Raw genomic sequence first — 16,130 nt, forward strand, 5'->3', positions numbered from 1 at the left:
ACTGCCACAGTGCCCTCTGTAGATAATGCCACACACCCCTAGATAACACCCACACACTCACACACCCACACACCCATAGATAATGCAACAGTGCCCTCTGTATATGCTGCTACACACCCACCTATAGATAATGCCACAGTGCCCTCTGTAGATACTGCCACAGTGCCCTCTGTAGATGCTGCCACATTGTCCTCTGTAGATGCTGCCACAGTGCCCTCTGTAGATGCTGCCACATTGTCCTCTGTAGATGCTGCCACAGTGCCCTCTGTAGAAGCTGCCACAGTGCCCTCTGTAGATGTTGCCCCAGTGCCCTCTGTAGATGCTGCCACAGTGCCCTCTGTAGATGCTGCCACAGTGCCCTCTGTAGATACTGCCACAGTGCCCTCTGTAGATGCTTCCACAGTGCCCTCTGTAGATGCTGCCACAGTGCCCTCTGTAGATGCTGCCACAGTGCCCTCTGTAGATGCTGCCATAGTGCCCTCTGTAGATGCTGCCACAGTGCCCTCTGTAGATGCTGCCACAGTGCCCTCTGTAGATGCTGCCACATTGCCCTCTGTAGATGCTGCCACAGTGCCCTCTGTAGATACTGCCACAGTGCCCTCTGTAGATACTGCCACAGTGCCCTCTGTAGATGCTGCCTATAACGGTTCTCACCGGTTTGTTCGTGGATCCTCGTTGTCGTCTGGGAGATGGTGCTTGGAACCCAGGCAACGCTTGGCACAGCGGGTAAAGGCGGTCGGATGGATAGGCAGAAGTCAGGGCAGGCGGCAGGCGGCGTAATGGTATGGCAGCAATAGGTCAAGGCAGGCGGCAGACGTCGTAACGGGTATGGCAGCAATAGGTCAAGGCAGGCGGCAGACAAGGACAGTCAAGTTCAAGCAGAGGTCAGTAACGGGAAATCCAGACAAAGGCAGAAGGAACGGAAACAGGGAACTAGGGCACAGGGAACTCACGGGGAACTTGGTTGAACAAGCAGGGATGCAAAGGAGGAGGAAGTTCAGGGAATTAAGGCACGCGCTGGCCCTTTAAGGCAGATTGAGTCAGCTCGGGCGCCCTCTAGTGGCAGCAGCCGCACATCGGGGATGCCGACCACGGAAGGAGGTGATGGCTGCACTCACCTGACGCCATCCAGGACCAGCAGGACGTCCTGACCGGGTAAGTGGAGCTTGGGAACTGCGGGGAACGGCGCGGCAGCTGTTACAGTACCCCCCCTTTATGCCCCCGCTTTTTAGGCTTGCCTGGAAACCTTCGCTCAAAGTCCTTGATGAGAGCTGAGACGTTGATATTCTCCACGGGCTCCCATGATCTCTCCTCAGGACCATAATCTCTCCAGTCCACTAGGTACCATAATCTCCCCCGTGATCGTTTGACATCCAGGATCTCTTGAATTTCAAATTCGGCATCAGCTTCCGGTGCAGGATGGGCCGGAATCTTCTTAGAAAATCGGTTGAGTATGGTGGGTTTTAGCAGAGAAATGTGGAAGGAATTAGAGATTTTTAGGGACTGAGGAAGGCGAAGTCTTAATTAAAGTTACTGGATTAATTTGTGCAGTTATTTCATAGGGACCCAGAAATTGAGGAGCTAGTTTGTAACAAGGGGTCTTCAGACGTATGTACCGGGTGGATAGCCAGTCTTTATCCCCAGGAAGGAGCTGTGGCGGTATCCTGCGTCTTTTATCCGCGTCTCTTTTAAACCTGGCTACAGCTTTGTGGATGGAGTCCTTGGCCGTCTGCCAAATCCGTAGAAAGTCGCGGTGGACCGTTTTAGCAGCTGGAACCTCAGAAGGCACAGAGACAGGTAGAGGAATTCCTGGGTGCTGGCCATACGGCAAGAAGAAGGGAGAAGAGCGGGTAGATTCCCCTGTATGGTTGTTGTAGGCAAATTCGGCCCATGGAAGCAGACTTGCAAAGTTGTCTTGTCTCGGAGACATGAAATTCCTGAGGAAACCTTCAAGTATTTGGTTTATCCGCTCTACTTGACCATTGGATTGGGGATGGTACGCGGAAGAGAAGTCTAGTTTGACCTCCAGCAGTTTGCACAAGGCTCTCCAGAACTTGGATGTGAACTGAACTCCTCTGTCAGAAACAATGTGCTCAGGAAGACCATGCAGGCGAAAGATGTGCTCGACAAACAGCGTTGCCAGTCGGGAAGATGACGGAAGGCCAGAGAGAAGTACGAAGTGCGCCATCTTGGAAAAGCGATCCACCACAACCCAGATTACGGTACACCCAGCAGAACTAGGCAGATCGGTGATGAAGTCCATGGCTATGTGCGACCAGGAAGAGTCAGGCACAGGCAGGGGGTGAAAAAGGCCAGCAGGTCTTGAATGGGAGACTTTATTTTGAGAGCAAGTGGAGCAGGCAGAAACAAAGTCTTTAGTGTCTTGGGAAATGGAAGGCCACCAGTAATGACGACCAATCAAATCGAGAGTCCTTTTGATGCCAGGGTGCCGAGAAACCTTGGAGGCATGACCCCAACGCAGAACACAAACCCTTTGTTTAGGGGGTGCGTAGGTCTTTCCTCGGTGAATGTGTACCACTTCAGCAGGAGCAGCGATCACAATACATTTCGGATCTATAATAAACTGGGGGCTGGGCTCTTGGTCTGTGGGGTCAAAACAGCGAGATAGGGCGTCAGCCATGGTATTTCCAGCGGGTTTGTAGTGAAGCTGAAAGTCGAATCTGGAGAAGAATACTGCCCACCGAGCTTGACGAGAGTTTAGGCGTTGAGCAGTCTGTAAATATAGGAGGTTTTTATGATCTGTGTAAATGATGATGGGGTGCCGTGCACCCTCAAGCTAATTTCTCCATTCCTCCAGGGCCAATTTAATAGCTAAAAGTTCTTTATCTCCAAATCCATAATTTTTTTCGGCGGATGTGAACGATTTGGAGAAAAAAACGCAGGCCACAAGTCTCCCAATACAAGTCTTCTGGGACAGAATAACTCCAACTCCCACAGAAGAAGCATCGACCTCCAGAACAAATGGTTTGGTGGAATCCGGTCTGTGTAGGACTGAGGCAGAAGAGAAGGCATCTTTGAGAGCTTGTAATGCGGCTTCGGCCTCCGCGGTCCAGTCTTTAGCATTAACCCCTTTTTTGGTCAGAGCAGAAATAGGTGTCGTCATAGAGGAGAAATGAGGAATAAACTGGCGGTAATAATTTGTGAATCCTAGCAGGCGTTGGACCGCTTTGAGTCCTTGCGGATGAGGCCAGTTGAGAATTGAGGACAGCTTGGCTGGATCCATTTGAAGACCCTGGTCGGAAATGACATACCCCAAGAAAGGCAGGCTGGTTCTCGCGAAGAGGCATTTTTCTAGCTTGGCAAACAGGGAGTTCTCTCGCAGATGCTGTAACACTTGGCGCACATGCACACGATGAGTTTGAATATTGGGGAGAAGATTAAAATGTTATCCAGGTATACCACCACACAGCTGTACAACAGATCTCGAAAAATGGCATTAACAAAGGCTTGGAAAACCGCAGGAGTGTTACAAAGTCCAAAGGGCATGACAAGGTTTTCAAAATGCCCATCACGAGTATTGAAGGCGGTTTTCCATTTGCCTCCCTCGCGGATACGGATGAGATTATAAGCTCCACGAAGGTCTAGTTTGGTGAAGATCTTCGCCCCCTGTAGCCGGTTAAAGAGTTCTGACATCAATGGTAGCGGGTACTTGTTCTTTAACGTGATATTGTTTAATCCTTGGTAATCAATACAAGGACGCAGGGAGCCGTCTTTTTTCCCCACAAAGAAAAACCCTGCGCCAGCAGGAGAGGAGGACTTACGGATGAATCCTCTCTCCAGATTTTCTTGGACATACCTAGACATAGCCTCAGTCTCGGGCAAAGACAAAGGGTAGACTCTACCTCTGGGAGGCGTGGCGTTGGTGACCAGGTCTATGGCACAGTCGTATGGATTGTGAGGAGGCAGCGATTCAGCTTGTTGTTTGCAGAAGACATCCGAGAAGCTTTTATATGGAGTAGGAAGTCCTGCTGAGTTAGGTTCTGTAGGCTGAGGCTTAGGTGGGCGAATAGATAGCAGACAATGTTGGTGACAGAAGTCACTCCAGCGGGTAATTTGTCCTCCAGTCCAGTCAATAACAGGAGAGTGCTTCTGCAACCACGGTAGACCTAGAAGCAAAGGGTTCAGAGAGTTCTTTAACACATAGAAGGAGATATGTTCCTGGTGCAGCACCCCTGTTAACAGGAGAATGGGCTCGGTGACGAGATAGATAGTTTCCTGTAGGAGCCTCCCATCTGCAGAAGCAATGGACAACGGTTTGGTGAGTCTTTGCACTGGGATTTGGTAGCGATTTACCAAGGACTGGCACAGAAAATTCCCAGTAGATCCGGAATCTAGGAAGGCTTGAACGCCGAAAGTGGTTCCTGCAAATTACAGCTTCGCTGGTATGGTCATCTTCTGAGAGGAAGGTATTCCACCTAGGGTAGCCTCTCCTACTTGCCCTAGGCGTTGGAGTTTTCTGGCCTCACTGGGCAGTCTCTGAGGAAGTGCGTTTTTCCACCACAATATAGACATAAATTCAACTTGCGTCTATTCTGGCGCTCCTCAGGCGTGAGTCTTGTTCTCTCCACGTGCATGGGTTCGTCCGACTGGGAGGAAGATGAGGGCAGAAGAGGTCTTTGGAAGGTTGGTGCCAATCGTGATGTCCAAATTCCTGGAGCAGATTACTGTTGTCTCTCACAGAAACGTATATCTATATGATTAGCAAGAGTAATCAGGTCATCCAAGGACGGTGGAAGGTCTCGGCCCGCAAGTTCATCCTTGATTCGGCCCGCCAGACCCTCCCAGAAGGTCGATACCAAAGCCTCATTATTCCACTGGAGTTCTGTAGCCAAGGTGCGGAACTGAATGGCGTATTGGCCTACAGTGGAGCTTCCTTGTCGGAGCTTAAGTAGGGAGGACGCTGCAGAAGAGGCTCGGCCCGGTTCTTCAAACACCCTTTTAAAAGTAGAGAGAAAGTTCTGAATGTTGTACATGATCGGGTTGTTTCTCTCCCACAGGAGCGATGTCCAAGCCAGCGCTTTACCAGACAGCAGGGACAGGTTATAGGCCACCTTAGCCCGGTCTGAGGAAAAATGATGCGCCATGACTTCAAAGTGGATGGTGCATTGGTTAACAAATCCCCTGCAGGTCTTGGGGTCTCCCTCATAGCGAGCAGGCGTAGGTAGCTGAAGTCCAGGACTGTAGACATGAGCTTGTTGCGGTGGTGGTGGTAGTATCGGTGGCGCCGGAGGTGCTAGCTCGTTCAAGTGAGTGGACACGTTCTGCAGAAGCTGGAAAAGCTGATCTTGGCGGACTCGTTGTCTGGAAAGCTCCTGAGCCATATCAGCCGTTTCCGGCAGGGCTGTGTCAAGGGGATCCATGGCTTGTTCAACCTATAACGGTTCTCACCGGTTTATTTGTGGATCCTCGTTGTCGTCTGGGAGATGGTGCTTGGAACCCAGGCAATGCTTGGCACAGCTGGTAGAGGCGGTCGGATGGATAGGCAGAAGTCAGGGCAGGCGGCAGGCGTCGTAACGGTATGGCAGCAATAGGGCAAGGCAGGCGGCAGACGTCGTAAGGGGTATGGCAGCAATAGGTCAAGGTAGGCGGCAGACAAGGATAGTCAAGTTCAAGCAGAGGTCAGTAACGGGAAATCCAGACAAAGGCAGAAGGAACGGAAACAGGGAACTAGGCACAGGGAACTCACGGGGAACTTGGTTGAACAAGCAGGGATGGAAAGGAGGAGGAACCTTAAATAGGAAGTTCAGGGAGTTAAGGCGCGCGCCCTCTGGTGACAGCAGCCGCACATCGGGGATGCCGACCGAGGAAGGAGGTGATGGCTGCACTCACCTGACGCCGTCCAGGGCCAGCAGGACGTCCGGACCGGGTAAGTGGAGCTCAGGACAAGCAGCTGATCTGGGAGGGTGCCGGAACCGGAGCGGAGGCCGTGAGAACGGCAGGGAATGGCGCGGCAGCCATTACACTGCCACAGTGCCATATATGGACAATGATGTCAGGGGCTTGTCCCGAGCTGGAGTCCCGCTTCTAGCACTCTTCTTGGGACTCCCGCTATGCTCCTGACATCACTGTCCAGCTCTGGGGAAGCCCTAGACATCGCTGTCTATATGTGGACAGCGATGTCAGGGGATTCCACAGAGTCCCGGAGCAGAGCCTATACTAGTGCTCTGCCCGGGACTCCAACTCTGAGGAAGCCCCAGACATCGAGTGTTCATATATGGACAGCGATGTCAGGGGATTCCACAGAGTCCCGGAGCAGAGCCTATACTAGCGTTCTGCCCGGGACTCCGGCTCTGGGGAAGCCCCAGACATTGTGTGTCCATATATGGACAGCGATGTCGGGATTCCACAGACTATAGTCCGCTGTAGGGAAGATCCTGACAACACTGTCCATATATGGACAGCGATTGTAATGGCAGGAAGGAGGTGAAGGGAACAAGTGAGCCCTAATCTACCCACCGCCCTGTCCCTGCCTACTTGCAACGTCCCGCCCTAGGCGACGGGGTACAACTTGGCGGCAGTCCCTACGCTGTCTAAGTGCAAGGGAGTACAAACAGGGAACACGCAAGGGAATACAGTAGCCCACGGAACGCCGCGAGGAAACGGAGCGGTGAATGAGCCAGTCAGGATCAGGAAGTAGTGGAGTATACAAACGGGAGCACGGAGCAGAAGCAAGCCAGGGGCAGAGCAACGCAGGATAAACGGAACTGAAGCAAGGCAGAAGCACGGCAGAAGCAGGCTGGAGCAAGGCAGCAGTGGGGCCAGGAATCCAAGAAGAATAACAAGCAAGGAGGAAGAGAAAACGGCAGGTATAAATGGACAGGGGGCGGAGCTAACTCTGACTGACCAGGCCGCGATAGGCTCTCCCACTCCTGAGCCTGCCACCCTGATTGGTGGGAGCAGGTGTCAGTCTCAGAGGTCTGGCCTCAGGTGTCGACTGATTAATCCTGGGAGTATACCCAGACGTAGTGCCTGGCAGATCCTTTACAGTACTCCCCCTTTTATGAGGGGCCACCGGACCCTTACTAAGAGGACCCGGTTTAGTGGGGAAGAGAAGGTGGAACCTCCTTATCAATACCCCAGCGTGAACATCTCGAGCAGGCGACCCGCCCTGGCTTGTTATTATGTAATGGCAGGAAGGAGGTGAAGGGAACAAGTGAGCCCTAATCTACCCACCGCCCTGTCCCTGCCTACTTGCAACGACCCACCCTAGGCGACGGGGTACAACTTGGCGGCGGTCCCTACGCTGTCTAAGTGCAAGGGAGTACAAACAGGGAACACGCAAGGGAATACTGTAGCCCACGGAACGCCGCGAGGAAACGGAGCGGTGAATGAGCCAGTCAGGATCAGGAAGTAGTGGAGTATACAAACGGGAGCACGGAGCAGAAGCAAGCCAGGGGCAGAGCAACGCAGGATAAACGGAACTGAAGCAAGGCAGAAGCACGGCAGAAGCAGGCTGGAGCAAGGCAGCAGTGGGGCCAGGAATCCAAGAAGAATAACAAGCAAGGAGGAAGAGAAAACGGCAGGTATAAATGGACAGGGGGCGGAGCTAACTCTGACTGACCAGGCCGCGATAGGCTCTCCCACTCCTGAGCCTGCCACCCTGATTGGTGGGAGCAGGTGTCAGTCTCAGAGGTCTGGCCTCAGGTGTCGACTGATTAATCCTGGGAGTATACCCAGACGTAGTGCCTGGCAGATCCTTTACAGCGATGTCAGGGAATTCCACAGAGTCCCAGAGCAGGGCATATACTAGCGCTCTGCCCGGGACTCCGCTCTGGGGAAGACCCTGACAACACTGTCCATATATGGACAGAGATGTCAGGGAATTCCACAGAGTCCTGGAGCAGAGCATATACTAGCGCTCTGCCCGGGACTCCCCTCTGGGGAAGACCCTGACAACACTGTCCGTATATGGACAGCGATGTCAGGGAATTCCACAGAGTCCCGGAGCAGAGCCTGTATTAGTGGCTCTGTGTCCCGCGGGCCGCAGATGACAGTCTCAGGAGCCACATGCGCCACACTGGCCGCATGCTTGAGACCCCTGGTCAGCAGGGAGGCTGTATGGCACAATCTACAGGGGGGGGGGGGCACTATATACAAGGCGGGGCTGTGTGTGGCAGCCAGGGTAGGGGGGCATTGTACTGTGTGGGGGCCACTAAGCGGACATTATACTCTGTAGGGGGTACTACAGGGGGCAATATACTGTGTGTGGCACTTGGGGGGTATAATACTGTGTGGGCATAATTAGAGGACAAAATACTGTGTCCTTGAAGGGGTTATAATATATTATTAAATAATATTATTATTATACTGTGTGGGGGGCACTAAAGGGGCATTATACTGTGTGTGGGCACTATATGGGGCATTATACTGTGGGGGGCATTATAATTTTTTTATCGGCCATTTTTTTGTATGTTGGGGGTGGGGCGCCGAAAGATCATTTCGCACGGGGCGCTATCTATTCTAAGGCCGGCCCTGATTCTCACCACTGTTATGGTGGAGCAAGCTACAGAAAACGGCATCCGGGCCGTTTTTCCTGGCGTCACCTAAAAAGCCATTGATCCACCATGTACATTGCACAAATAAAGCATTATATGATAGCAGCAACTTCAGGATGTGTGGAAGAAGCAGTCAGACAGTCATTCTTAAATATTGAAAGACACAGTACAAACAAATGGCATATCTCTGGGATGGGCTACTGCACAAAATAACACAGGCAGAGGGAACCCCTTCCCACAGCTTACAATACCCTTATAGCTACTGGATAACTAAGGCTGAGTTCACATTGAGCTTTTTTTGTTGCGTTTTTAATTGCAGCCAAAAGAAATGCATCTAAAAGAAACTTGTTTGTTTTTGTAAAAATACATGTTTTGCTTAAATGTTTGAGTTGTAGTCTGGTTTTGAATTTAATGATTATAGGCTTACAGCTGCAACACTTTGTAAAAACGTGTGGGTATTTAAAAAAACGCATGCATTTTTTCTGATGTGTTTTTGAGACAGCATTTCAAAATGCAACAAAACGCAACAAACCGCACAATGTGAAATCGGCCTCACAATTCTTTATACATCTGTTGGCATTCAGTATCACATTTAGGCCTCATTTACACGAGCGTGTGCGTTTTGCGCACGCAAAAAAACGCTGCGTTTTGCGTGCGCAAAAGGCACTTGACAGCTCCGTGTGTCATCAGTGTATGATGCGCGGCTGCGTGATTTTCGCGCAGCCGCCATCATAGAGATGAGGCTAGTCGACGTCAGTCACTGATCGGCAGTAACTCTTTCAGCACCCTCCACAGTGAATTCCGATCACCATATCGAGTAACCTGTTTAAAAAAAAAGAGGTTCGTACTTACCGAGAACTTCCCGGCCGTTGCCTTGGTGACGCCTCCTTGGTGACGCGCCTCTCTTGACATCTGGCCCCACCTCCCTGGATGACGCGGCAGTCCATGTGACCGCTGCAGCCTGTGCTTGGCTTGTGATTGGCTGCAGCTGTCACTTGGACTGAATTGTCATCCCGGGAGGTCAGACTGGAGGAAGAAGCCGGGAGTTATCAGTAAGTCAGAACTTTTTTTTTTTTACAAGTTCACGTATATTGGGATCGGAAGTCACTGTCTAGGGTGCTGAAACAGTTTAACTCTTTCAGCACCCTGGACAGTGACTGTCTCCTGCCGGGTTCGGTCAAAACGAGTTCGGCCGAACCCGGTGAAGTTCGGTTCGGTCATCTCTAAGACACTCCGTTCGGATGTTTGTAAACAGAAAAGCACGTGGTGCTTTTCTGTTTACATTCAGTTTGACAGCTCTTGCGTGCGACCTTCGTGGTTTTCACGCACCCATTGACTTCAATGGGTGCGTGATGCGCGAAAAACGCAGATTTTTAGAACATGTCGTGAGTTTTTTTCAGCGCACTCACGCTGAGCAAAACTCACGGACTGTCTGCATGCCCCCATAGACTTGTATAGGTCCGTGCGACCAGCGTGAAAAGCACGCGAGTCGCACGGACGTATATCACGTTCGTGTAAATGAGGCCTTAGTATAATCATTATGGTAATTGTAATTCATTGTGTGCAAATGAGTGTATTGGGGACAGAGGGGTAACTTGAAGCTCCTGGGCCCAAATTCAAAATGTCTAAGAAACCCCCCATGTGTCATTTATAATACCGATGTCAGAGGGGCCCCTGTTGCCAGTTTTATTGTAGATATATTGTTCTGACATGGAAGTTCTTATTGTATTTGTCCTATGTATTAAAACGGTTGCATGATTCTTAACTCATTTGTCAGGCGATGCTTCGTCGATTTACATTCTGCAGTGACTGGCTAAGTATGACAAATGTGTTGTGTATGTATCATTGCTTGACCAGAAAGCCATTATAAATGATGCTGTCAGGATATTTTACTCCTTGAACATATAATCCACTATATCTAGAATATTTTACACTCTGTGGTGCTGCATTATAGTCCTGCTTTGTATTCCAAGCTGGAAGCAACTGCCTATTTATAGAGTAAAATATAGGTTATTACAAGGCAAGTTATTACCATCTTTCTTTTATACAACCTACAAGTCTGAAACACCTTCAACGTGATAATGCTATTAAGTTACATTTTGTCAAGGAACAGACTTAATAGTGTGATGCCTCCCTAAGAACATTTGTATTTGGTTTACGATATGTATAATAGCTTCCTGTGAGTCAGAAAGCGCGGAGGTAATTACCGATTCACGAAAAACATCTATTTCTATTTATTGTTAGAATAGATTTGGTCTGGTAATAGTAGTGGATTCAATGGATTCAAATAGTAATTTATTATACAAAATATATCAACACCCATTTGCTATTGTCCATTTTATCTTATCTAGTCTTTAGAGTTACTTTATTTCACAATATTCCCTTCTATACAAGGGGCAATTTTCTAATTTCACTCGCTGGATACCACAGTACAGGCTGTCTTATAGCTTCAGGAATTTTAACTCATTGCAATGTTTTGTTACTTTTGTCTTCATCATTTTTAGACTAATTTAACAGAAGACGCTTATCTGCTTTTCTTTTACCGCTGGTAAGTAAAAGACTTTGTTCTGGTATTATGCAAGTTATTATGTTTATCTTGCAGTAACCTATACAGCATCTACAAATAATGGGATGCTAGTCATAGTGTGGTTTTTTTACCCTTTTTTTGGGGTGACCCCTGCTCTCGGGGCACGGATGATGATCATCAGCACTGGCCCATCCGAGGGCTATTGTGCCATCATGTCTAAGGGTTTGTGACGTCAACCTATATCCTTTACTTATGTACTGTTATTTTTGAAATGTTGCTTGTGGGACCATGTTGATATCAATTACGCACACATGTATTATGTGATTATAGAACGTTCCCCCTATTCCCCATATACATATCAGTGACGCTAGGTTATGTGTTATGGGGCTGTGCAATTTGTTATGTGTTTTAGTTATAGACTATCTATAATAACATTTGTTATTGTTGTTGATCCACATTACCCCAATAATTAGGGGAAGAAGAAGAGTGTTTGGATCCAGCGCTGTGTGCAGTTTAAAATGGAAGCAAGTTCCAAGTTTAATGGTTCTTGGTTTAAAAGGTAGTCCAGAGGTATAAAGTTCAGGTGTGGAAGTAAGCGGGCGGTGGTGTCCTCAGAGCCTACGCGTTTCGGACGCTTCTGCGTCCTTAGTCTTGGCTGTAATGTCTGTTTGAGAAGAGCGCGCTGTCAGGTTTATATCCTGGTTCCTGCGGTGCAGCTGATTACTGATTGCGTTCCACGGTTGTTTGGTTGTTTGGACCGCAAGCCGGAAGTGGGAATGTTCTCTATCCGACGTATTATTTTCATTTTCATCTGACTGTTTTGTATGTTTGTAACTGGAGTGTTAAATTATGTAAATCTATTTCTAACTTAATAGATTTTGCATTTCAGTTGGTGTTACTATGTGGAGTGCAGTATCGATGACAGGAGAACTATATTGCAAAGGATATGATACCCAGGGGTTTACGACTCAGGAAAACGCCAACCTTCATATATACTGAAGATTTCCAGAAAGAATGGAACCAGACCCTATCCACATGTTCTATTAGTTTGATGAAATTAATTACCAAACAAGAAGAACAAAAATTGTCTGAACTAGACACCAATATTACTGACATCAGAAAATCACTTGAGGTCTTTTCCAACTCACCTTCCTTTTCCCTCCTTCAAACTCGAACATCAACTGCCATCGACAAACTGGATCATTCCATTGCTGAAACAAAAAAAAAGCAAGTTCCAGCGAGATACAAGAGATTACACACATAATGAAATTTACAATTGGAGTCAAAGAACGAGAAACCATACAAGACCAAGGCCTATCCTCAAAAAACGAAACCAATAACGTAATCAATACAGGGATCTACCGAACAGAGTGAGTTTCAGTTCCACGGAACCGGACTCTGCTGACGGCATGTCAGAAGATGACAATACTAGAACTCGCCCCCATTCCACCTACAGAACAGAAAACTCAAGTCATCAGTCAAAAAACGAGGCATGAGGAGGGGCAGGAAGCACAAATCGAATAAATCAGGATTACAATCGTTGCCTCCGCCCCCGGAAATTTCAACAGTACTAGAAATGAATGTAACCAACTTATCCTCCACTCCCTTGACCACGGAACAAATCGAAGTTTTATCGTTGGGTCTCAATTTCGCTCCCAAAAACAATTTCAATCTATTCAATACATTATTGGACATCAATAAATTTATCCGTAATTTGACTGTCAAGAAGCATTTCCTTACACAGGAGAATATCTCCTCGGACAACGCTCTAATGCCATCTCCTCCCACTACACTCGTTGAAGAAGAAGTCCCTCCAGCCCATTCACCTTCTAGTCTAGCCAAATTCTCCTTTCAGGAACTTACAACTCTAGCGTGTCTAGACCATTTATGCACAGAAACTTACAACCAAACAGTGACAACAGCCTCGAACTTCTTAACATCTAATCCGAAGTTCTACCCTACGAGCTCACGAACGGACTCGATGGATCGTTTTCAAACGGTCATGGAAAAAGAATTGCAAAATCTGGCGGACAGCCTCAAATTCCAACATCCAACAACAAATATGTCGATCCAACATAAACAAGCAGTCAAGTCACTACATGACAACAAGGACATAGTCATAAAAATGGCAGACAAAGGAGGCAGTGTCACAGTAATGAACAAAAACGATTACAAACAATCCATCATCAACATGCTATCTGACAAAACAACCTACAAAGTACTGGATAAGAACCCATTGGATAACATCAAAAATCATATGAAAAAACTCCTTAATGACGGTCAACTAGGAGGTTTCATTAACCAGAAACAAGCTGATTTCATCCTTGTTGATCAACCTATCACTCCAATTATCCATGCGCTTCCAAAGACCCACAAGCTAATTCTTCCTCCACCAATGAGACCCATCGTCTCAGGCATTGGGTCAATCCTGGAAAGATTGTCAGAATGGCTGGACACACTACTGCAACCACTAGCACAAACAGCTCCTGGCTTTTTAAAGGACACCAAGAACGTCCTTAATTCACTATGTCACAAAAGATGGGAAAAAAATTACACATGGCTCACATGCGATGTTATATCCTTATATACATCCATCCCTCATCACATAGCTTATGCCGCCCTTGACTACCATTTAACCAAACATAGTATGTATGAAAAAAACTTCCAAATGTTTATCCTAGAAGTACTCATGTTTTTGATGACTAATAACTATTTCCAATTTGACACAAAATACTATCTTCAACTCAAGGGCGTCTCCATGGGAGCCAAGTTTTCTCCATCGATAGCGAACTTAGTCATGTCCTGGTGGGAACAATCTCACATCTTCTCTACCAACAACACATATGGCCACTGTATTGAATGGTATGGAAGGTATATTGATGACATTTTACTTATTTGGAAAGGGGACATTGACATCATCCCTGCCTTCGTAGAAACCCTCAATCAAAACCACTGTAATCTCAAATTTACCTACAACTATGATACCACCAACATTATATTTTTGGATCTGGAACTAAACGGCAAAGAAGGGCAAATAATATCTACCCAAACTCACCGAAAACCCACTTCCTCAAATAACATTCTTCATGCAAAGAGTAACCATTCAATACAGACTATAAAGGCCATACCAGTGGGTGAGATGCACCGTGCCAAACGGAATTGCACCTCCCACAGCCAGTTCGAAATAGAACAGAACTCAATCAAGACTAGACTTAAAGCAAGAGGGTACCCCACATGGTCACTCAACAGAGCAAGCGATATTATGACCAAAATACCCAGAACTGATTTACTTACATACAGTAATAAACATACCAAGAAAGGTTCCATGATTCCATCTGGTAATAACCAACCCACTTTAATTTTGCAACAGAGTAACCAGTTTATGCAAATTAAAAAGTTAGTTACCAACAACTTACCCATTCTCCAAGAAGATGACAATATACGCTCCATCTTGGCTGAAGGTTGTCGAATCGTGGCAAGAAAGGCACCCTCTTTAGGCAGCGTTTTATCCCCGTCACTGTTCACATCAAACGAAAATAGCAAAACAACATGGTTAGAAACCAAGGGTTTCTACAAGTGCGGGCAGCACCCCTGCAAGACTTGCTCCTACGCTCATCCAACCAAAATATTTAGTAATTCCACACAAACAGATACATTCAGCATTCAAAATTACATCAATTGCAATAGCGAATCAGTCATCTACATTATTGAATGTACAGAATGTCAACTAAAATACGTGGGCTGTACTAATAGAAAACTAAAAACAAGAATTTTGGAACATCTTAGCTACGTGAGAAACATCAACATTATTAATATCTCCAACGCGTCAAAACATTTCATTGTACAGCATAATCGAAACACAAAAAATTTACGTTGCTATGCTATCGAAAAAATCCATCCCCCCAAAAGGGGAGGCGATCTTAAACACAAAACCCACCTTAGGGAGGCATACTGGATTTATAGACTAAAAACCAGATATCCAGATGGCCTCAACCTAAGAAGAGACCTAATGTTTCAATATTAATAACCGATTAAAAATAGCAACATTTCATCTATTTGAGCCTTTTTCATTTATGACCAAAAATAAAATTACAATTAATGCATATAAAATGAGCCAATATCGTGTCTCCCCAAGACCTCTTTCTCTCATACCCACAGTCTGTACATGCATAACATATGCTATTTGCTATGTACATCACTTTTTATACCACTTAGCCCACTTTCGTGATTCGTCATTATCTTCTATGTTTTTAATAACAATAATTTTTGTTCCAGTTGTTGTCCTACCCCCACTTTTTCCATCCCCGATTCTGCATCCTCACTGTTACATACTGAGCGCCCTCTTTTGTCTTTTTTTCCCCTACATCAGGGAATACTGGTAATACCTCCTTTACAACCCAGCTTTACACATAATACACCACTACTGCCTATCCACAGTATAAAGTAACAGTTAGTAGAAATACGTCATCCTATGAGTTAATTATAGATCCTATGACTCACACAATACTGTAAACCAGAAACTATTAATGTAACTCCAATAACATTTGTATATATATACATAATACTTACCAACTTCACTATTTGTTGCTACGGACTGTAGGAAATCCCGTGTTACTCGGCCGTGAGGAGTGACGCGACGCTCCGTTCCTCCTGTCATCGATACTGCACTCCACATAGTAACACCAACTGAAATGCAAAATCTATTAAGTTAGAAATAGATTTACATAATTTAACACTCCAGTTACAAACATACAAAACAGTCAGATGAAAATGAAAATAATACGTCGGATAGAGAACATTCCAACTTCCGGCTTGCGGTCCAAACAACCAAACAACCGTGGAACGCAATCAGTAATCAGCTGCACCGCAGGAACCAGGATATAAACCTGACAGCGCGCTCTTCTCAAACAGACATTACAGCCAAGACTAAGGACGCAGAAGCGTCCGAAACGCGTAGGCTCTGAGGACACCACCGCCCGCTTACTTCCACACCTGGACTTTATACCTCTGGACTACCTTTTAAACCAAGAACCATTAAACTTGGAACTTGCTTCCATTTTAAACTGCACACAGCGCTGGATCCAAAC

At 46.9% G+C, this 16,130-nt stretch overlaps 1 long non-coding RNA gene across 1 annotated transcript; it reads right to left on the bottom strand.

Moving 5' to 3' along the window:
- Positions 1-12,188: 12,188 nt before the first annotated feature.
- Positions 12,189-15,725, bottom strand: LOC142744936 (uncharacterized). Its single transcript, XR_012881668.1, has 3 exons — positions 15,613-15,725; positions 14,460-14,560; positions 12,189-12,254 (listed from the first exon to the last, which is right to left on the bottom strand). It is a non-coding gene; the product is annotated as an uncharacterized LOC142744936 (long non-coding RNA).
- Positions 15,726-16,130: the final 405 nt, after the last annotated feature.

This window comes from Rhinoderma darwinii, chromosome 1, assembly GCF_050947455.1.
Source record: "Rhinoderma darwinii isolate aRhiDar2 chromosome 1, aRhiDar2.hap1, whole genome shotgun sequence".
NCBI lineage: Eukaryota > Metazoa > Chordata > Amphibia > Anura > Rhinodermatidae > Rhinoderma > Rhinoderma darwinii.